Consider the following 24,030-nt stretch of genomic DNA (forward strand, 5'->3'; position numbering starts at 1 on the left):
AAAATTGCAATGCATGCTTCATTATATAAAAGAAGGCTACCCGTGATTGCTGCACTTCTTCTTGTCTATTTAGAGCAATCTTTTTCACTTCTTCTAATTAATTTAATGCTCATTAAAGTAACAGGAGAAAATAAAGAGCACAAACAGCATGCCTCATGAAAACAAATGCCTTCTTACATTGCATACTCAGCAGTTAAACATGGTTTGGGGACTGTCAGAACATCCTTTGTATGAGAAGTTACATTTATTCTACCACTAAAGAACAGAGAAAACATTCAAAAGATTAATTAAAATGCCAGGTATTTGAAATATAAAGAACACATTGTCCTAGATCAGAAATAGGAGGATGGTAAGTCAAACACTGGAAACAGATTACCTAGTAATTTCAAGTTTACTTATTATATTCAATGCTACTTTGTACATTAAAATATTTACTCAGAGATTTCAGATCCAGAACATCATCTGAATTATGATCTAGTGTATTCAAATAATGCCAGTTGAATAGGTTGTTATTAAAATAGTACAGGTGCAAATATATTCCTCACAAAAATAGCCTTATTGTCAATTGAAAAATAAATTTAAATATATGTATATAAACTGTAAATCAGGCTGTAAAGCTCAACAGACATAAGAATTTAATTCAGGTACACATAAGAAAATTTACAGTAATATTCTGGTTCAAACTTATCTCACCTTTCAAGAGTTCCTAGTGAAAACTTTTCTGTATTAAACAAGCTAAGGAACATTAGCAGAAGTCTCCCAGAAAGAACTAAAGGTATACAGTAGGTCAGGCTTACAAGGCAAAGTACTTTTGAACACCAGTGTCCAGCTGTAACTGCTACACCTGGTTCATCAGATCTACCAGCCACGTATATTAATTATATCCAAACAAGTTCTGCTTTTAATAATCATACAATAGCTGAAGGTTAATTGTACAGTAAAGCAGCATATGCTCACTCCGTCTAATAACCACTTAAAACAGGATCGGAGGTGAGAAATTAAATTTCAGACATCCCATGCAATTTGCAAAGACTCTTAAAAGTATTTATCTTTTCAGGATGTTTTTGTACATTCTGTATTGATTCCTCATCAAAATGGAATTAGGGTGACCATAAAAGGAGTAAGCTTAAATTATCATTAGGCATGATAATTACTTTATCCATTCATCATGCGTTCTGAAAATTTTTAATCAAAACAAGAAAGAAAAAAAAGTAGTGAAGGAGCAACCTAGTCCTGAGTAGCTTGTTCAAGATGTGTTTCAAATTTTTGCACAATTACACTCTAAAATGCAAGAAAATATTTTATTTTTTTTTATAAATACAAAGCTGTGTCTGTGTCACAGACATATCTGCTTTCTACTGAGACAATTATTTTTTATGATGGCAACATTTAAACACTTTAAAAATATATATATATGAGTTAAAAATCCATATACAAGAAGTCAGAAAAGGAAAGAAAGGGAAATAACAAATGTAAAACAAAGCTGCGGAAGTCTATCCCACCAGCGATGTAATTCAGAGACGGGAAAATCTTCACTAAGAAATCAGAAGACAGAAGTCAGGCAAGCGGGGCAGAAGGCCGGCCTGGCTGACCAGGGAACTTCAGCTGGAGCTTAGGCGAAAAACAAAAAGTGTATGGCTGCTGGAAGGAGGGTCAGGCAACGAGGAAGGAGTACAGGGATGCTGTTCGTGTTTGTAGGGAGAAAATTCGTGTGGCCAAAGCCCAACTAGAGTTGAAGCTGGCCATGTCTGTGGGAGACAATAAAAAAAGGGTTTTTTAGATATGTGAACAGAAAAAGGAGAACCAAAGAAAACATAGGTCTGCTACTAGATGGGGAGGGTCTCCTCACAGACAATGACCTAGCCAAAGCAGAGACGTTTAATGCCTTCTTTGCCTCTGTCTTCAATACTGATGATGGGCTTCGGGACCCAGGGTACCATGAGCTGGAGGACCATGACGGTGAGAATGACAAACTCCCAACCGACCCTGAACGTGTGCGGGATTTGCTGCTCCACCTGGATCCATACAAGTCCATGGGTCCAGATGGGATTCATCCCAGGGTGCTTAAAGAGCTGGCTGACATCATCGCGGGAGCTCTCTCAATTATTTTTCAACGATCTTGGGAATCTGGAGAGGTCCCAGTTGACTGAAAGCTGGCAAATGTTGTGCCAATTTTCAAGAACGGTAAAAAGAAGACCCTAGCAATTACAGGCCTGTCAGTCTCACGTCAGTGCCTGGTAAAATTATGGAGAGGATGATCCTTGAAGTTATTTAAGCGCACCTGGGGGACAATGCAGTCATAGGTCACAGCCAACATGGGTTCATGAGGGGTAGGTCCTGCCTAACAAATCTGATTTCCTTTTACGATAAGATCACCCATCTAGTCGACCACGGGAAAGCAGCAGATGTGATCTTTTTGGACTTCAGCAAAGCTTTTGACACGGTTTCCCATACGATCCTACTGGACAAAATGTCCAGCATACAGATAATCAAAAACATCATACATGGGTGAGCAATTGGCTGACGGGCAGGGCTCAAAGGGTCGTGGTAAACGGGGCCACATCTGGCTGGCGGATGGTCACTAGTGGGGTCCCTCAAGGCTCCATTTTAGGGCCTGTCCTCGTCAATGGTTTTATAAATGATTTGGATGTAGGACTAGAAGGTGTTCTGAAAAAAATTGCCAATGACACTAAACTTGGAGGAGTTGTGGACTCGGATGAGGGTGGAAAAGCCTTGAAGAGAGATCTGGACAGATTGGAGAGCTGGGCGATCACCAACCGCATGAAGTTTAACAAAAGCAATTGCTGCGTCATGCACCTGGGATGGGGCAACCCTGGCTATACATACAGATTGGGCGACGAGACACTGGAGAGCAGCCCCGCAGAGAGGGATCTGGGGGTTGTGGTTGATAGCAAGTTGAATATGAGCCAGCAGTGTGCCCTGGCAGCCAGGAGGACCAACCGTATCCTCAGATGCATCAAGCATGGCATTGCTAGTCGGTCGAGGGAAGTGATTATCCCGCTCCACTCTGCGCTGGTGCGGCCTCACCTCGACTACTGTGTGCAGTTCTGGGCACCACAGTACAAAAAGGACATTAAACTGTTGGAGAGTGTCCAGAGAAGGGCTACAAAGATGGTGATGGGCCTAGAGGGGAAGACGTATGAGGAGCAGCTGAGGTCACTTGGTCTGTTCAGCCTGGAGAAGAGGAGGCTGAGGGGAGACCTCATTGCAGTCTACAACTTCCTCGCGAGGGGGAGTGGACAGGCAGGTGACCTATTCTCCATTATCACCAGTGACAGAACCCGTGGGAACGGTGTCAAGCTGAGGCAGGGGAAGTTTAGGCTGGGCATCACGAAGAGGTTCTTCACTGAAAGGGTGGTTGCACACTGGAATAGGCTCCCTAGTGAAGTAGTCACTGCACCAAGCCTGTCTGAATTTAAGAAGAGATTGGACTGTGCACTTAGTCACATGGTCTAAACTTCGGGCAGACCTGTGCGGTGCCAGGAGTTGGACTTGATGATTCTTACGGGTCCCTTCCAACTTGGGATATTCTATGATTCTGTGAAATTAAAGAAATCTGAAGCGTCTCATTAGTCAGGGAACATTTCTGTTTAAAACTCTTAGTGCTTCATTATGAATGCTTCATTATGAATTCTAGTTTTAAATCCTGTAACTTCCAACAGGTAATTTAAGCACCAAAACTGTTCAGTCCAAATTCAGAACAAAAAGGACTTAAGATCCACAGTCTACCGACTGCTGCTCCAACACTGGATCACTGAATAAACTAAAAAGCTGTATGTTTACCAAGAAAAATGCCCCTGAACTAAATCATTTATATGGAAGAATATAATATAATAATATTATATATATATATATATGTATATAATATAATTCTTATATTAAGAAATTTTGAGGTTTGGTCTTAACTGCCTTTTTCTGCATGAAAAGTATTGTCAGAATTCCTACCTGTGCTCATGGAGTGCTCAGAATTCATTTGATTAATGAATACATACAGAAACCTAATTATTTGAAGTTTCTGAATCTAGATTATCTACTAAAAATCTATCCTGTGCATAGTAAAAGTGGCAGTTCATGTGCAGAAAGGGTTAGTAGCACCGGCAAAACACTTTATTACCTCTCCTCCTACACACGATCATACAAACACTTTGTGCTGGCTAGACCTAACACTATCAATTAGTGGCAGTTTCTCTCAAAGAGAGAAGAAAGAATTCTTCTAAACTCTAGAACTCTTCTAAAGAATTAGGCAATTCTGCGTCCCTCCAGCAAAGACTTCTAAATCAAATTTAGACAAAACTTCTGGATGTATGCTAGAAAGGACCAAGTTCATTCATTTTGATGCAAAGAACTCTGCATGTTACGGTGTGGGCCCACAGCTATCACAGAAAATACATATACTGAAGGCATCAAAATGAAAAATACTGAACAACTACAGTGCTGGTATTAAAACCTGTGTGGAAAGCAGTGAAGAAAGGAGGTATGGAAGAAGAAAAATAAAAAATGCATCATACATCACCTAATGGTCAGAAAGTGGAGCAATCTAACGTTTGATCTAGAAGTAGACTGTCTAACCTAGTGAATCTAAATGAGAATGTATTTGAAAAGCACTTGAAACTCTGTGTTTCATGAATTAAATAAAAATATTAATAAAAATAATAAAAAAGTCAAAATATCATTTTTTTTTTCTGGGATGTGGTACTGAGATAGCATCAAAATCTAATGCATGCAACCTCCCAAGCAATAAGAAATTCTCATGACTAATGTGTGTGTGCATCTGTCTGTGTGTACATTTGTACGCTTGCATGACTAAAAAGAAAGAAAAGATTTCCATCTGTTCATAGTAATCATGATGCTTTTCACTTCCTAGGGAAAAATATTTATCAATTAAAAAATATGAATCTATGTGGCTCCATTCTACGTTACTTCTATGAGTCAACTGCAATTGTAAACAGAAAGTTACAAAGAAAAGACAATTTACATATACTAATTTGGCAAAAATTGCTTTCTAAATAACTATGTTTTATAGAAGCCATATTCTATTTTTCCTTTAGTGCTTTTTTGACAGCCAGAAATAGATACAAGTTGTAATTTACTTGTATCAATTTCCTACTTTGCTAGTGTCCAGTAAAATCATTGAAACAGCATGACAGATAAAAAGGCAATAATGAAAAGCATTTTCAGTCTTCAGAGAGCTATAATGTGCACTGAATACAAACAGCAGTTAGAGAATAAAAATTAAAAACAAAGCAAAACAAAATATACTCATACTTAAAGTCCTGCTGGCACCTTGTAAGACAACTCCTGAATATATTTCAGTATCCAGCAATGAAAATGTTATGTAAAATGATGTGCATTGATCCAGTAATCCCCAAAGCTCTTAGAGTGACTTTAATTTACCTGAACATAGAACTGCTTTGAGAAAAATCCTTCTAGACCCTGCCAAAATCTGACTGCAGGGAACAGCATATTTTCATAGTCATAAAAGCAGAACAACAAAAGAGATGTCAAACACAAGGCCAATGGCAGCTGAAACTATCACGTTTTTTTACACAAATAGCAATTGACAGTGTGAAAATTACTGGTAAAACAAGCAATGAAGTACAAGATGAAAAGAAAGTTGATTGTTGAGTGATAGTAAAATATTTTTAGGAATAACAGTCTGTACAATCTAAAGGCTATAAGGTATATAGAACAACAACAAAAAAATCGACAAAAAATATTTGCATCCCACAAAAGTATATTTTAGCAGAAGGCTGTTCTTGATTAAGTTTATGGTGAAATTAGAAGACCATAAAAAGACCATATTAGTTTAAATGCAATGCACTGTATACTACCATATTCCAGTTCCCACTGATGTCAGCAGCCGGACTTCGAGATTTTAATTTATGCTTCTGTTTCAGTTTTACTTTTTAAGCAAAAGTAAATGCTATCTACAATTAGGGTTCCTAATCAGTACTTTCTTCTAAGGCTGAAGGATGATCTTCTGATCATGTGTGTTTCAACTGCACATAATAAAATTACTTCAGTTATAATGGTGTTAGAAAACATCAGCACGTACTAGCTATGAAAACTACTGCTTTAAAAAATTAATATGTAAAAAAATAGAATAAGCAAGTAACAGGTTCTATACATAACAGATTCTATGCCCTATAAAATAAGTTACAACATTATTGTTAAGACAACTTTTATTCAAAAAAAGCAAGAAAAATCTTGTGTTAAAATTGTGTTAAAATCCCAAGCAATACTCTCCTGCATCTACCTTTATTTGATTTGTATAATTCATATAATCCTTTCTGTGACTTATTAATATTAGTTTTTACTAAATATGCAGTAAGTCACCTGTTTACTTTGTTTTAGAATATGCTTATTCCCTTACAGGTAAATTCCTGTGCGCTGAATTCCATACAACTATGTAGGGGATGGAAGACTGCACTGAAGTAGAGACAAACAGAAAGTTGGAAAACTTTGTCCTCGTATGGTTTATGTCGCTCAATTAAATTAAATAAATAAAACTAAAAAGCAAACCTATGCTGTACATGTATCAGTCCACCTCAGCAACACTAGCTGTTACAATGGTACCGATTTAAAATGACTCTTCTAATTACCTAGAGAAAACTTCGTACTTTTACATTTTTTCCGAAGAACAGATAAGACTTCTAAGTCCTTCAGAAGGAAGGACTCATCCACCTTAATAATAAAGTAGAAAAGGCATTCACCTTAAAGGAAAAGAATAGAGATCACAGAAGTGCCGCATCATAAAAAGAATAAAAGCTTTTTTGAGGAAAAAAGCTAGAAACTCTAAAAGAAGGTAACACTAAAGCTGAAGAACTGAGGACCTAAAGCTCTTTTTTAAATAAAGAGTATGGCATTGATACGCAACAATGTCAGACTGAAAGCCACAGAAATTGAATTACTTACATTTCTTAATTTACAATGAAATGTCAATTACCATCCACTTTTGATTCCACTGACATATACTGAACATTAATTTGACCACTTTTTTCAGTACTTGCAAAGAGATTTTTTGAAGGGCAAACAAAAGTTGCTTAAATATTTTATCTAAATTATTTATCCATTTCCTGTTCAGCACAGTTATGAACAACCATAAGGCATAAATAAAGATTTTTGAATAGATGAAAAACTACAAAGCAATAAGAAACATCACAGGACCCGTGAAAAGGATTAATTGTTACTTCCTCAGTTATTCAGTACGAACTGTCTTCTACTGATCCCTTCATCCTCTGCATAACCTATTATAATACTGTTCTGCAATTCCTCCAAGAGGGAAACCACTGCTAGTAAAAAGATTATCTTAAGAACTTTCATTTTCCCTCACAAGACTAAGAATTTCACCTTTAACAGTCTAGACGAGTATTTTGTTATATTCATCTTGAAAATGAGTGTGACAATGAAATACCAGCCAAAAAGTGATTACAATAAACTCAAAAAAAAAGTTGTGCTTATCCTACCATGTACCTCTGAAACTTTACACATCTGTTTTGTTATTTGTCCAAATATTAGCCCAGATATTCACTAAATTATCTTGTGAGCATCAATCAGTGAGATGAACCTCTTGGCTTAACTGGCCTCAGCATTTCAGCCCTGCATTGTGGTTTGGATAAAGCCAGAAACTTTTGACACAGTTGTGCCTGTAACAATTTTCTTGCATCATGTCAGATTATAAGAACGCGTGTTCTTGCACTGAAATCATTATACATATAGACCAGATTCTTTCGTATTATTAACCTCTTATTTATTAGTATTTTTTCTGAAGCCAAATGCAAGTGTTCCACAATGTGTGCAAAAGGAAATATAGTCTGTGTTTATTTCATATTTCAGCAGTTTGCAGCTCGTATTTGCTTGTTCAGAATGCTAACTGAAAAAAAAAATCAAATAGAAAACATAGTGTATTACTTCCATTCTTCCCATAAATGCAGCAAAGCAGTAGACTTCCATTTCTTGAGTCAGCTGTGCTAGTAATATTGATTTGAACATTCTGGAGAAAAAGGTAAAAAATACTGAGTAAAGCAGAGAATTTATTATTATTATATTTTTATTATTATTTTATTATTATTATTTTCTTCCCCTCCACAATGTACAAATTCAAAGAACAGTTTATTGCATACTTTGTTTTTAAACCAAATACATGCTTATTTTTAAACCCACATACAGGTGTATGGATTTCAATGATGTTACATAGTGGTGAAATTACCCATGTGGTTAACAGGTATTTCTGACCCTAACTTCTCTGCTGAATACAATCTTAAATTAACCATTTTTTATTTATTTATCTTCAATTCAAGCGTTAATTTTCTTTATCTTTTTTGTCCTTGCTTATGTTTTCATATACATTTTTACCATCTAGGATGACAGGACGAACTAGCTTCTGCCAACCTGATATGCAATTAAATCCATTTGATACCGTGGGAGTATTTGCATGAATAAAGTGAGCCACATACAGCAAACAGTTCTTATTACCAAGGAATCCTTATACACAAGGACTGTCCTTCCATAATGAAGCTCATTTAAAAATAGTCCTTCATTAATCTACAACAGAAAATTATCTTCTAAACACTTTTAAAAAGCCATTTAATTTCCTGTCTGATTTGGTGTGCTTAACATTAACAGCAGACAGGAATGTTCCCTATTTTTAAAGTTATTCAGGGGATGTGATTACATGACTCTCACCACCTATAGTTATTTTTAGCTATATGTCTATGAAGAACTTTTTTTTTTAAGTTAAATTTCCAGATACTTCATGAAGGATAACAGGGAAAAGTGGAAATCAGTGTTTTACAATCATTTTTTTTTCCTGTATTATTCATACTGTGTTAGGCAGTGACACAAAACAGGGATAAATTCAGGGCTGTGAATCATGTAAGATGCCTGCAAGGATTCTCTCATGTATAAAGAAATAAATAGTTATGTGAGTTTTGCAAAGTACAGCTGACTGGACTAGTTTTCATCATTCTGCACATCTCTGTAATCTCTGTCTGGACAGTGAATTTGTGATGCATAAGTGTACAATTTCTTCATACCTTTGAGTCATCCTAAAAAGGAAGATCTAAAACTATTTTTGGTAGCTCAAGTAAAAAATAGTAATGCAAAATGTATTTTGTACACCTCCAGTCCCATGCCTGGACACCCTATAAAGACGCATACAGATATCTGTGAAAACTGCCTGATTAAATATTGTATATTCCACCTCAGATCTAAGATTTTAGCCATCTGAGAACATGAAGTGATTCCAGATTGTCACTGAAGCAAATAAACATCAGCTCACTCCACTGATGCTAGTTTAATTATTTATTTGATTAGCAGTCAGATACCAAGCCCTCACACAGCTACAAATTTTAATGTAAACACGCCTTACAATTTAGTAAAATATCCAGAGAAGATATAGTTCAGATAAAGTTATAAGAAAGCCATAATATTTTGAGGATAAGCTTTACCTATACTGTCGGTTAAGAAACATGAGAAAATAGTCTATTTTCACAGTCAAAATCTGAAAGAGAATTGCTGAACCTAAAAGATGTATTCACATTACTTCAAAGGAAGACTCCAGGTTTTCTAAGGAGTATTCTAGTATCTTCAAGGGAACACGGTAAGGAAGAATTATTTGAGATGGACCTCCTGTCTTTCTCCTAATCTCATAAAAATAGAAAGAACACCAGCATTATATCAAAACAGAGGAAGATTACAAAGACAAGAAAATCTGAATGTTACTCCTTTCATCTAGTTTGAAGGCAGAAAAAGGAAACGGTTTATGAGAAAACTAAGAACAGAAAAATCAAAATGTTAATCCACTAAGTATTTGAGCTATTTGGAAACAGAATGCAGGCAAAAAATTGATAACATTTGCCACACGTTCTTAAGTACAAAGTCTCCGTGAGAAACATTTCTGAAAACTGATCTTTGTAAGAACAGGACTCTGAAAATGTTCATGTATTGAAAGTAATGTCCAAATAGTCAAAAAACTAATGCTGAAAGAAGCTTCAGACTCTGCATAGACTCAGACAAGCTACACAACTTCAGTATTACCTTCAGCCATTAGCAAAGGGCAACCAAATGCACAATTAAACATCTACATCAAGGGTGTGGTACTCCTCTAATTTTTCTCTAGCAGTTAAAACTTTTAGTTCATCCCCAAATGCTGCCATGAGGCAATATTGAAATTACTAATTAAATGCAACTGCAACCAACATCAAAATCCAGTAATAAAACAACAGCTTCAGCTGAAGCAGTCATCTACCCTACACTAGCAAAGATAAAACTTGCAAATACAAAAGCTGGGTAAAATCCTGCTTCTTGCTGTATGTGTATAGGCAAAAGTCAAGAATAACAGCCATTGTTAACCACTAATAAAACCTCAGAAACTCAGTAGGGGGAATAATAACTACACCGGTGAACGAAGCACAGTGAAGACCTGCCTTAAAATCATCAAACATGTTAAAAACAGAGAAGTAATACAGCATACTAAGAAATACACAGGGAGTGCACCAATGTCTAACAGATAGTGTCTATTAATGAAATCTAATGTTTAAAAAAAAATAACACAGAAGGCTTGTATTCTCCCCCCAAAATTACCCAGCCCTGGTTTTGCTTGGAGAATCTGACATTTAAGAGGAAGCTTGAAAGCTTGGGATCTTAAACTCAAGATGCTTCTAACAGAAACATGAACTTGAAGCTCTTCTATATGGTCGGTTGTCTATGAGAATAAATGATCAGGATGTGTCTCAGTAAAACTCTCTCAGACCGAGGTAGATGTTAAGAAATTGAATTCATCTGAATAGTACGAAGACTTGGAAAGCAGTATCTGGACAGAAGAGAGCCAGCATGCACAGCTAAATTTAAATCTGCTATCTCTGCATCTAGAGAGTCAAACACAAAAATGGCACTGGAGAGAGGTATTTATTTGTTGTTACACTGGAGTCTTCCAGACACAAGAAGCCAAGAGAAACTGTTATGTCAAGCAGGTTTATTTCTCCTATTGTGTTCCTTCTTTTAATGTGGAGAGCCTTCAGATGTGAAAGATGGGAAGTGGTTGAGAAAGCAAAGATTTGACAGAGAACCAAAGGGCAATACTGTATCTTATCCAAGACATAAAAGAATACACATAAAACTTTTTAAAATATTAGCGAGCCCAGAGTTTTCAAATACCTCAATGAAGGCAGGAGGTGTACAAGTATATACTTGCTATCTGAAGCATACTAATAGATAGAAAAGTCTACATTGAGAGATTAATTTATAGATATCTGTACTTAGTCAAACAAGATGGAAGTCAACACAAAAAGGACAAGCATAGAAGATACAAGAAAACACAACTGAAGCCTCTGAGATCCTAAGGAAGATAGCTTTGGGGGGATGTCTAGAACATACAGAGCTCTAATACTGCTAATTTAAGTGAAATTCTAAAATAAGGACAACCTAGTTTTTGGGAGTTCACAACGTTAGCTATGATCTAACAATGAGAAACAAATCCGCAATAGAGAGTTACCTTTGAAAGATACCAAAGGACTCATTTAAGAGTGATTTACAGTATGGAAGAGTTGAAATGAAGTAGGTATCAGTATTTCTTCAGGAGCACACAAAGACAGCAAGTCACCAAGTATTTCTCCTTGATTTACTAACTGTCATTTTTCACATGGAGGAAGGATCACCAGCTGAAATGCTCCCATCACTGAAAAAAAACAGGATAGAGAAAAACTTGGGGAAAGAAGAAGAAGAGAATGGCATCCCCAGTCACTGTAATCAAACGGGTAATTTTGCTCTAGTGGGAAACTTATGAGGTTGCAAAATTGCACTCTGCTTTTTCAAGTGGGTGAATTCAGGTTTCCTCATACCCCAGAGCTCCTCAGCACCCTCAAGTGTTCTTTCATACTATGAAATAGGTATTAACATCATTATCTGAGCAACAGGAACCACTGATACAAGCTGCTGAAAATATCTCCACCTAATTTTTTGAATGGCACCTCTAATATGAATTTAACCCAGGAAAGCACAAATTTTACATCAAAATGACAATCTACTCACATTCTTACAAAAATGACAACAAAAGAGATAAGAATGCAGCACACCTACCAATAACACTGTTTAAGAATTAATCTATTAAAAGAATGCAAAGTACTGGTCAATGTAAAAGCACTTCCGGCAACTCATTCAATTCACAAGGGAAAACCCCATCATACCCTCCTTTTCCATATAACTCACAATCTCTTTTAATTTCTTTATTAATCCTTCCTCCTACCTGCCTCCACCTCAGACTGCTGCAGAGATCAGCAAAGATGAAATAACACAGTTTTAAGGCCATTGCATCTTTCATGAGTTATGTAGTTCCCTCTAGAAAGGAAAAAGGCATACTGATATTATAAATTGGACTTGCTCAAAGATAGAGAAATCCTCATCTCTAAAAAGCCCAGCAGTTATTTTCATGTGTTCTAATACCTTTGGAATAAGATTACCCTTGTGCACTAGATTAATAAAGCAATCCTATGAATAAATCAGGCAGGGATACAGTCCTAGTAAATGTCCTTTTAGGGATTACATTAATGAAGGACATGTACCTGTTCCATCAAATGCCACCAACAAGCTTGAGAATAAACATTTCCTTTTTATGTATATACATTTACTCCATTTAGCCCCAAACTGTCTAGAAATCTCCAAACTAACTGAAGTACTGCTGCAAAAGTCTGAACACCCCATTTTTTAATGAGTCACTGTAAACATGCAAAACAAAATCCACGGCATGTTAGGATTCTTACAAAGGTAGGAATCCTGCAGCCACTTACTATCACCTGTTAGCATTACAAGGTACAACGCGCTCTTCATTACCTGCTGTTCGTAATGTATTTAAATTAACATTTTTATTTAGTCAATATGCTGAAACTTCCAGTAACCATTTAAGGCAGCTTTTGAAAATGTTAAATGGGAAACAGGTGTAAATTCTACAGATTTGACTTAGCAACAACTAAAATGGGCAGTTCTCTTTAACAAAAAATTGCATTAGAGTATCACAAATGCCAGCTAAAACAAATATTTATTTAACTTAATGCTTTTTTATTTTCTTCCATATGCCAGGTGTAAATGAAAAACTCAAGACTCCTCACATTAAACAAAAACAACATCCAAAAATACCCAAATCTCCAAAAGCAAGGTGAGCAAAATGATTTTGCTATTTGGAAACTTATGTTAATCAAGAATAGATAATTGATGCACTTAATGTTAATTTGAGAAACTCCCATTCTTTGCAAAATAGGCTAAAAATGAAAAAAAAAAAAACTATTCAAAGAGCCCATCTGTTATTTATAGTAAAATAAATTGGTAAATAGTGAATATTTATTACTTAAGCAGTGACAGTTTTCCAAATAAAGTTGATGGCATGCTGCCAGTAAGTAGAATGCATAGGCATTTGGCAAAATTCCATTTCCTCAATGCGTAACTGTTCAAAAGTGATTCTTGCTGGATACATACTCCTCCTCATCAAAATTCTTCTTTTTCCCTAATTTATGAGATGGTATAAATCAATACAACAGATGTTTTATTAAGCTTTCTTCTCTATATTTGAATTTACCACTGCTAAGATTACCTGAATTAAAGCTGCTGTCATTTAAGCAGAGGCACAATGGGTTTGATCCACACAATGCAACCGCCAAAGAAAATCTTTCTGAACAGCCACTGATGGCTTTGAGCCTATTAGGACAGCTGTTCTAAAGCCTGGCAGAAAAATCCACCTATATCGTTAAGACAGAAATTAATACAAACAATTCAAAAAAGGTTTGCAAGCATAACAATAAAACAGAATGTATTGTTGTGCACCTTTCTTTAACAACATTAATTTTGTAAAAGTTAATTGTATCACCATAACTCACGTACAAACTCCAGCAGCAGGTTGGAGGAAGGCAGGCAGTACATAAATACAACAAGGTCTTAACAAACATTTCTAAAAGCCTAGGTCAGAGCTACCCAAACTATCCTCCTTATCAGCAATATATATTGTGATATCCAAACTAAACAAAATAACACTACATACTACGCCTGTGCTTTCATCACCGACGAATATCCATTCTGCCTTGGTTACATTTGCTAGAAACAACTAGTATTTTGTTCCACAAAAACACACACTATTTTTAGATGAAAAAGGAGGATACATGCATGCTGGGTAAGCTGTTAAAAACTCTAAGCATATCTGAAACAATAGAAGTAATAAATCAACTGTGTAAATTCCAAATTTCTTAATGAAGATTAAAACAAAATGTATAAAGTTCTAAATAGAGTAACGTACTTTTTTATTGCTATTTGTGTGTTTTTGTCAAACAAGAAAGCATTCTCATGACTAAAACTGTCCTTACTGTTCAAAAATACACTGATTCTTTCTCACTAATGCAAATCACTTTCTGAACTATACTGCAATATTAGCTCAGCAGCGAATCTGCTTAATTTTATTTTTTTTTTTCCTGAGAAATGCTACTGGTTATGTTGGTGTAGAGATATAAGGCTGTAAATTCCTATCCTCCATCAGTACCACTGACCTCAGAGCAAACCCCACAACTGGCTACAGGCATTCAACATCCATCATTGCTCCTGAAACCTAATCTTTCAGGGAAGGACAGCTGCACTGGGCAGCAGTTAAGCAGCTTTCTAAGACACACTGTCATCCCAAACAAAAATAAATAAATAAATAACTTCCTGTCCTACTTTCAGAATAGTGTTTTAGAAACCTCTCACGGCATGTACTTCACACTAAACTAATAATTTTTATCCACACATAAGCAGACAAAATAAGCAGTGACCAGAGACAATACTTTTAAAATTTAATTATTCTTGCACACAAAATATATGTTTGCTTATTAAAAAAAAACAGCCAAATTCATACACAGTACATGTGTTAAAAAAAAATAAAAAATAGTATGGTATAGGAGCTAAGGAAATGATGCAGATATGTTTACAGCATTGAAAACCTAGGCAGGAAATTTCTGGTTCTACATTTACAAACTGCCTTTTAAAAAAACACACCCCTGTTTACAGTAAATTCTAGATAGGAAGAAAATTCCTTCCTTTATGAACAGTAAAAAATATATATATATATGAAAATATAAGTGTGATTCACAGAAGTTTAATTATGCAGATAACACAGATAAAATAATCGTATCTCTGTACCTATGCTAGAAATCACGATAAACATTAACCCTGTCTCATTAACCCTTTCTTCCTGTGCAATAAGGGAGAAAAAAGGAAGGTACAGAGTATAGAAGTACCCATGTATAGTACCCACGTATTTTTGTGAATGTTAGTAAGATCAAATTTATGTGTTTTGGTGTTTGTTTGTTTTTTTGAAAAATAAGTAAAAAGCATTGTTCCTTAGCTTTAATAAAGCACATATGCTTCACTTTTATCAAGCATGCACTTTTCCTCTTTCTTAAATGCAAAAATTACAAGAAAAAAAAAGAGAGGGGAAGGGAGGGGAGGGAGGGGAGGGGAGGGGAGGGGAGGGGAGGGGAGGGGAGGAGACTCGAGGAGACTCGAGGAGACTCGAGGAGACTCGAGGAGAGGAGACTCGAAGAGAGGAGAAGAGAGGAGAGAAAAAGTCACATAAATGGCAGTCTCTTTATTCCTCATACATGAATTTCAGCTTTTGGGGGTGAAAGCTTTATAAAAAGAACGCAGCCAACGGATAGTTCAAGAACGCAGTTTAGAATTTTTTAATTCAATCAGCATTGTAAAACAAGTGTAATTACTAAATTCACACTGAGAAAACAATTATTTTTCTAAAGATCAGAAAGCCTATGATAGATATTGTTAGTACAATGTCTCTGCACTTCCTCTCAGTGTGCTAAGACAGGTAACAAAAGGCCACGCTTTTGGGTAAAAACAGTGCACGAGCCAACCTGAGACAATTAAATTGAAGCGAGATTGAGTACATTTACAAGAGACATATATACACCTTTTCATCAGTTTAGGACCTGACCTACGTTTGTTTCATCCAGGATGGCACTGACTATATTCATCAGCCAATTCTGCCATCTAAAAAGTCATATTTTACACATCACTTACTGAACTCTGACTTACAGATATGAAATTTCCAAAACACTAGAATTGTAAAAGAAAGAGCAACACACTTGCATTACCACATCTAACAAACCACTTGGAGAAAAAGTACGCATTATCTGACTGCAACAATATGTAAGCAGTTCGGCGGGCTTAACCAAGACATCCATTTTGATTGTCTACAAGCAACAAATTAATTTATATACAGATGCAGTGATTCTACCAATTAGAAGACTATTGAAAAACTCAAATAACTTCATTGCATTTAACTGTGAAGAAGTACCGCGCAGGGCAACAACACTATATTATGGCACATCCTGTGGTATAATATATCAAAGTGCCTAAAATTCCATTATTTTCATTTGGCTGATAAGAAGGAATTTTTCAGGAAGGAAGATATCACACACTCAGGTATAAACATAGGAGTTGATTTTTGCAAAACTCTCTACTTTTTTACATTTTGGAACTCTACTGCAAAATTAATCCCCACCACCACTTTTTTTTTTTTGGGGGGGGGGCTGGAGGGTATTGGGGGACTACTGTGCAACTAAGCTTATGGAGAAGGACGTCACAGCATGTAAGCAAAAGACATTTGAAGCTGTAAATCTTCTCTTAGGAAAGTACAGACTATGTATAGCTACTGATATATTTAAAAACAAGCTGATAAACAGTGTGAATAGTCACTTCTACGAATGAATTTAAAGAACCTGGATGAATAATAATCACCTTTTAAGTAGCAATGCTTTCAGAATTTACATAGTAATTTATTACATTTAACCAAATTATTTGCAAACAAACTATGTTTAGTATTTTGTATCTACATTCTCTGCATTTCAGGTATCCATTTCCTAAAGGAAGATACAAACATGCAATGTTTTAATACATATTATCAATCACCAACCAAAAACCATCTGAGCTTATGAAATGTAAGCTAAAATTGTGCAATGGTAGACATATGGTTCTATCAATGCACAGCGGCTTAAACAACAAGTGAAGTGAAGCTCGTTGGAATGGAATTTACAGGCGAAGCACTCTTGTGCAATCTTTTTCTATATCATCAGGTTTCTTCACTTGTACTGGAGCTCTCGGTGTAGCTGATCACCAAGAGAAATAGCTCTTCCTCTTTGCTCCTATTTGTTAAATCACTGATAATATAGGAATATTTTTGAATATGGATTTTTGCTTTAGGCTGCCAAATTGCTAGTGTATATTCATTAATTAGCTTCATTTAAGGCCTTTTGCAAAGAAAACAAGGATTAAACAAATAAACAACTCACAGGGTACATAAAATTTAGATTTTTCATAAAAATATTGTATGTTGATCATACCATGCCAACTGCTATTACACAGAATTACAACCTAAGCAAGCTCCTATTAAGATACTGATGGCATTATGTATCTTTGACTTGAACAGCCAATATCTATATATTTTTCCCAATTTGTTAAAAAGTAAAAGGTTAAAAAATTGTTATGATCTTATAAACAAGTAAAACATGATGATTCGTGGATCTATACTGTATTAGTCCCCTTGATATCCAAAATGCAAATGAAGTGCCTAACCTCTGCATTTCGGAGACACCGCCTTGGTTTACCGACACTCAGTAAAACTTAGTCTTGACCAGATGTTTATCATTTCAGAAGACCTTTGAAGTGTATTTCATTACATTTCAGCATGATTTTACATAAGTGCACACACACATTTCAGAAAATTAAACTCAGTCAATATTTGCACAACTGTTGTCGGCAGTAAGACAAAAAGCCTCTTGCTGTAACTGGCCCGACATCGCATGATATAGAAAACTATGCTGCTTTAACGACAGCTTATTAAAAAATTAACATACTGTAGGGAGACTACATTTTGATTGTATGACCTTATACTGATTCAGCTAGAAAATCCTTTTAAATAAGAATTTTCAAGGAGCTTAGTAACGGAAGTTCATTTTGAAGGAAATCCAATATGCAAATGTTTCAGCTGTGCTCTTTTACAAATTGTCTGCCTTGTCAGTTTGAAAAACTGAAAATCAACAATGGAACAGTGTAAGTATACTTGACCTTATTGCTTAACGTCTATCAAGAATGCTGTGGTTGGTCGATTTTAAATTTCTGACACTCAAAAATGTATAGCGCATCTCCAGCCCAGGTCCCACTGTTGCTGACTATCCTCCAGTCAAAGCCTTGGAACCTCCACACTTGCAAACTTGCATAACAGTTATAAAGCTAGTTTATATACACCATCAATCTATGTCTGCTCCTGCCTTAAAGTAATCCTGTTTAGTTTATCTTTTAACCCTACAGTTGCATTGAACACTACCATTACTAATCTAATAGAAACACAAAGGCAACGGATCTGATTTCCTCAGCTTACAGAAAATATGAAATGCAGAGAAGCACGCAAATCTGACTTTGCCCAAATTGTGCACCTCCCGAGTTGTTCTTCCCCAGCTGCCGTAACAGTTAGGAGGGTAAGGAGGAAGGAACTACGTTGGACACCATATAGGACTGGGGTGTGGATGAAGTAGGGCAAAAATCCCCAAACAATACACAAATTGCATGCATCTCCTAAATAACAGCAGTCTCACTTTTTCGTAAAGAACAAGTAACCAGCAACTTTGCTTTTGATGCTAGGTATCTGCGGAAAAAATGTCTGGTGAAAGTGTTAGCATATGCCATGTACTGTTATCTGCTGTATGAGAGCAGTTTATACAGGCCCCTAGTGGCTTAGCACACACAGCAGAGGATGAAGAGGGATTCCTACTCTTTGGCTTGTGTAGTTTTGGTTCCTGCTTTATTCAAATGTAGAAATAAAGGGCAATCTGAAAAAAAAAAAAAAAAAAAAAAAAGGAAAGCTGAATCACTGACTAGATTTAAAACAGCAGGTATTTCATTCTTTTGTACAACCCCAAGTCTGCTTTTTGCAAACCATCTCATAGCACTAAACGCTGACTTACTATCTCCTATTTAGTTTGCTGACAATGCTGCTATTTGAGTTACGTAACAGTCACAACAGAATGCCTAATTAATATTATTCTTTAGCACTCATTTTAAAGTTAGTGTGACTGATGAATCTAAAAGCAAATTCTAAGACCTATTCCTGAAATCTAGGAATACTGAGATACTCTTTTCCCCTCCACACCATTCCTGACTGCTTGCTATAGCATACACAAACCGTAATGAATTTCTTAGTGCCTTTTTCGAGTAGAAGTATTCTACTTAGGCAAAGCTTTCAGCGCTTAAAGTGGATATAGAAAAGCTATACATCATTTCTGCATTGAGAGAAATCTAAATATACCCCGCCATATTACCACAAGTGACAAAACTAAAATTGGAAAGCTACTCCTGTAAGAAGTCTGTCATTAAATCCCTCTTCCTTTCTATGTAACACTCAGCTCCTTGAAAATCCCATGCCAGTATATTTACAGTGTTCAGCAATTTTGACGGGGTAAAATTTGACAGCTAGATATATTAAACTGACCAGTTTGTCTATTTCATACATGAAAGAAAGAAAAAAGAAAGAAAGAAAAAAGAAAGAAAGAAAGAAAGAAAGAAAGAAAGAAAAGAAAGAAAGAAAGAAGTTATAGCAGATCTCATGAGACTGAAATTAAAGTACCTATCAAAAAATGGCCATCTAAAGGAAAATGCAAGGACGTGTGATTGTATTGAGGAAAGAGAAGAATCTTTTTTTTCTTCAGAGTTGCTCTGTTCAATAACAAGAATTTTAGGAGCTTTGTGTGCTTCCAACCCGGCAGAAAATGATATCATTTACTATACAATTTTATACCAAGATTAGAAAGTACTAACCATTATAGGATTAAAAAGCACTATGAGATACCAAAGAATGTAAAAAATATCTTACACATACATTCTGCCATCTGTATCAAAATTTACAATAAATGTCCCAATTACAGAAGTTGTTTGTGCCTGATCAAAACGTATGTTGGAAGCAATTTCTGAAAGTCTAAGATGATAATCGTTACTTCCCATGTTAATTATAAGTTTAAAAAAATTAATCTTCACAAAAAACAGTCATCCCTGCGAACAGGAAACTCCAAAGCAAAGCAGTATCTACAGACTTGTCTCAAATACAGCACGGTCTCGGGCGACAAGTGAAGGAGCACGTAAATACAAAACCTTAACTGGTCCGCGTAAATAAATTGACCCCTTCACATATGACAAGACTGAGAATGCAAATATGATAAGCCCTGCAAAGAAACTGTCATCCCTCTGCCAGGCTATAACCGTACAAAGGCCCAGCAGAGGATAAAATACGCATGACAGCAGACTGAAGAAGTACCAAGGAGGAGCAGGCATTCCAAAGCCGTACATGCAAGGAAAAGTGGAAATAGCTTAAAAAGGAAATAACATACTTCTGTGAGGGAGGGGGGGGATAGAAAACACATAAAATACGGATTTCACTGAAAGAAAACTACTGTTTTTTATTCGCCGGTCGGGGAGATCCTGGTGAAAGGAGTGAGAAGTGCCTGCTCGTAGCAGAAGCCCTCACAGAGGGAGCTGGTAAGTTTGCTCAACAAATCCGCGAGCCCCTACATCAAGCGCTCAGAAAACTGAGTTTTCAACCCGATGTGCTCTCTTTCAAGTGGCTGCGGGAGAGTAAACAAAGAAACTAAAAGCCTAACCTGTGAAAAGCTTCGCATCCCCGTGCCTCCCCGCTCCGCCGAGACAGAGGAGGAGGATGGGGAGGAGGAGGATGGGGAGGAGGAGGATGGGGAGGAGGAGGATGGGGAGGGAGCCCTCCTCGGTCCGGGGGTCCCTAAGGGCCGCTCGCCCCACGCACCCCGCTCCAGCGGCAGACCCCAGCCGCGCTGAACCCCGCCCGCCGGCTGGCACAGGCGCGGCCACACCAACGGCCCCCTCCCCACCGCCAACCGCCCCCCGCAAGCGGCTCCCTGCAAACGTCGGCTCCGATCCATCGCTCGCCCGCACGCAGCCGGCCCCCGCCCGCTCACCGCAACTCTCCCCCCGTTGCCCGAGCAGGCCGCGCTGCTGGGCTGAGACCCGCCGGGGAGGAGAGGAGAGAGCTGGCAACTGCCGGTGGGAAGCCCCGGGGCGGCTGGGGGGAGAGCTGTGTGCGAGGCACTCGTCTGCCGGGCTGCACACACGCGCGCGGTCACGCACGCGCGCTCACACGCTCACACATTCACACACTCACACCACACACAAATTCTATGCGCGCTCACGAGCGGGCCGAAAGAGGCGGCAAAGACGGATCGGCGGCGGGAGAAAATGGGTCGGCGGCAGGGCAGTTACCTGGTCATGCTGGTTTCCCTGGTCCCACCAGCAGCCAGCGCCGCCGCTTGCCCGCCCTCCGCCGCCGCCGCCACTTCCCGCCGCCGCCACCTCCTCCCGCTGCTCACACTCGGCTCCGAGGCGGCCAATTTAATCCAAGCCCCGCAGAAGCAGCAGCAGCTGCAGCAGCCACGAGCGGGGCCCTCGGCCGCTGCTGCCGGGCGCGGGTGCGTGTCTTTCACAGTCCGGTGCCGGGGAGCGGGAGAGAGTCAACCAGAGTCCGAAAATCCAGCATCCAGCTGAGCCGGGTCCCCGCCTGCCTCCTCCTTCCAGCGCCCCCTCTCCTCCGTTCCGCTCTTCTTTCCTTCTTGTTCTTGTTCTTCTTCTCCTTCCTGCAGCGGCGGTGGCTGCTGCTGCTGCTCCCGGGCGCGCTCTCTGTTCCCGAGCCGCTGCTCTGTTTCCCCTCCTCCTCCTCCTCCTCCTCTTCCTCCTCCTCCTCCTCCTCCTCCTCCTCCTCCTCCTCCTCCTCCCTCTCTCTTCTTCTTCCTTCCCCTTTCGCTTTTTTTTTTTTTTCCCTTTCTTTCTTTCTTCCTTCGTCTCTCTTTCAGCAGATTCTTTGGCTACAGATAGCAGCGAGGTCGCCCACCCGGGCTCCCCCCACTCTGCAGCCCCCCACCCCCTGGGGAAAAAAAAAAAAAAGAAAAAGTGCGGCGCAAACAAAAGCGAGGGGAGAGGGCGCGCAGCGGCCAGAAAGCCCCGGAAACCTTCCGCCGGAGCTGCAGTACCAGCACCCCCTGCCTGCCCCTCGCCCCTCCGGGGGAGCAAGGGGGCGAACGGGGCGGCGAATGCGCTGCTGGAGCCGGCGACTCTGGGTTTTGTGTGTGTTTGGGCGTGATTTTTGTGTTTGTTTGTTTGTCGCTGCTCGTTTTTAATCCTCTTAGGCTGTGTGTATCATAGGATCTGCACGGCCCCGAGCGCTGGGAAGGGATTGCTGCCGAGCAATCGGACCGGGTACGGACCGGGGATGCATGAAGCGCCCACTCGTGCCCGGGGTCTGGGGGCACGCGCGCCCCCGCGCCGCACACGCACACGCGTGGGGGGGTGACGTCACCCCGCAGCGGGCCGAGGGGCCCCTCCCGCCCGTGGACGCCCGGGCGTGGCGGGGGGTGCGTGGGACCGAGGCCTGGCGGCGGCGCCCAGCGGTTTGGTGGGGTTGCCCGCCACCAAAGTTGGCGGGGGTGGAGCGCTCTGGACTTCTCGTCCCGATTTAGGCCCAGCTGGGGGAAGGCTGGGGGTTGCCGGATCGAGGAGGGGCGTCGAGAGGGTTGTGGCAGTGCTGTGTTTGCTCCTGCGGCCACTGCGGCACGCGGCGGCTCCCCGATTTTCTCTCTGAGGAAGGGTGAGATTTCCTGCCCGGCTTGGAGGTGCCGTGGAGCTGAAAAGAAGTCATTGCTTTCCTTGTCCTGTCCCATTACTCCCCTGTAAAGAGGGAACAGCGCACAGGACACGGGTGGAAACAACAGGATTTCGATGAGAAGCCTTTTGGGAAAAACCTCACTGTTGACATGTAGGCATCTTCAGAAGCCCAGAGCACATTCCCTGCGTGCCTTGGTTCCTCCTGCACAGAAGGGGAGTGAGGTGTCAGGATGCACTTGGTGAAAGTGCTGGTCAGCCAGTGTGGTGGCAGGAGCCCATCAGGATGGATGCCCCACAAGTCAGCAGGGAGATGGCCACATGCGTGAAATGGCAGGCGGGTGCAGGGTTTGCCAGGCTGGTGCTTCCCATCTGGAACTTCATGCATATTTACTGCAACCAGACTTCTCAGTCCAGCTGTGGGGCCACCGATTCTGATACCAGCCGTGGTGATCCTGGCAAAGTTTGTTGCAGATCATAGCTACGTTTCTGCAGAGGAGAGGGATTTGGACGCTTTCTTTCATATCATGCTGTTTTACATCTGCTGTAAGGTAGGGCTGCCAACGTGAAGTCTGTTCCTGACAAAATTGAAGATAAACTTTGCTCTCCCTTGGTTCTATAAATCACGGTCTTCTTTTGACACTGCCAGTTACACCATGAACAATGGTTGACCGAATAATCTTACACTTAAAGGAGCACTAGTCCTTTTGAAATAGTATCCTTCAAAATGCCAAATGACTTTGTATAAAAATCACTTTGTATGAAAAAGTAAACGTGATGTTGGATGGATGGTTTTTTATCTTGTCAGAAAGAACTGTTCAAAAAAATGCTGTTTTCAACAAACAGCACCACAACTGTGAAACAACAAAAATAAAAATGCTAGTTCATTGAAATAAATGTGGTTAAAGAAAGCAAAAATTAAATCCTCACCTTTGCTCCCTGAACTCAACTGACTGCCAGGCTGTATGTGCTTTGAAATGGCCATACTAAATAGGTATTTCAGGTTTTAATGTTATATCCCAGCAGTTTTTATCAGTATACTTAGCTGTTTTAGTGCTCTTCATGCTGTGATCCTTGCGTGACATTGAAGAATGGAGCAATAAACCAATGTATTTTATACTTTTCATGTGGTATCACAGTGTGGATGTGAGTTTGGGGACTACATTTAGCTTTCTGTTGTCTTAGAGCCATAAGCAGGTTGTGTCGCTCTTCCTTCTGTTCAGCCAGCATCACAGTTTGCATCAGGAATGAATGTGTTTCATTTTATGTTGGTGTTAAAAACAGATGTAATAAATTTGGTATATAAGATGT

General features: G+C 39.1%; 1 protein-coding gene across 1 annotated transcript in view; it reads right to left on the minus strand.

Moving 5' to 3' along the window:
• Window positions 1–21,782, minus strand: part of PTPRD (protein tyrosine phosphatase receptor type D) — a 420,315-nt gene extending 398,533 nt beyond the window's left edge. The window contains 1 exon segment of the mRNA XM_035569749.2: window positions 21,328–21,782. The gene's annotated coding sequence lies outside the window, so the exon portion shown is untranslated.
• Between the last annotated feature and the right edge of the window lie 2,248 nt (window positions 21,783–24,030).

The sequence above is a fragment of the Cygnus atratus genome, chromosome Z (genome assembly GCF_013377495.2).
Source record: "Cygnus atratus isolate AKBS03 ecotype Queensland, Australia chromosome Z, CAtr_DNAZoo_HiC_assembly, whole genome shotgun sequence".
Classification (NCBI taxonomy): Eukaryota; Metazoa; Chordata; class Aves; order Anseriformes; family Anatidae; genus Cygnus; species Cygnus atratus.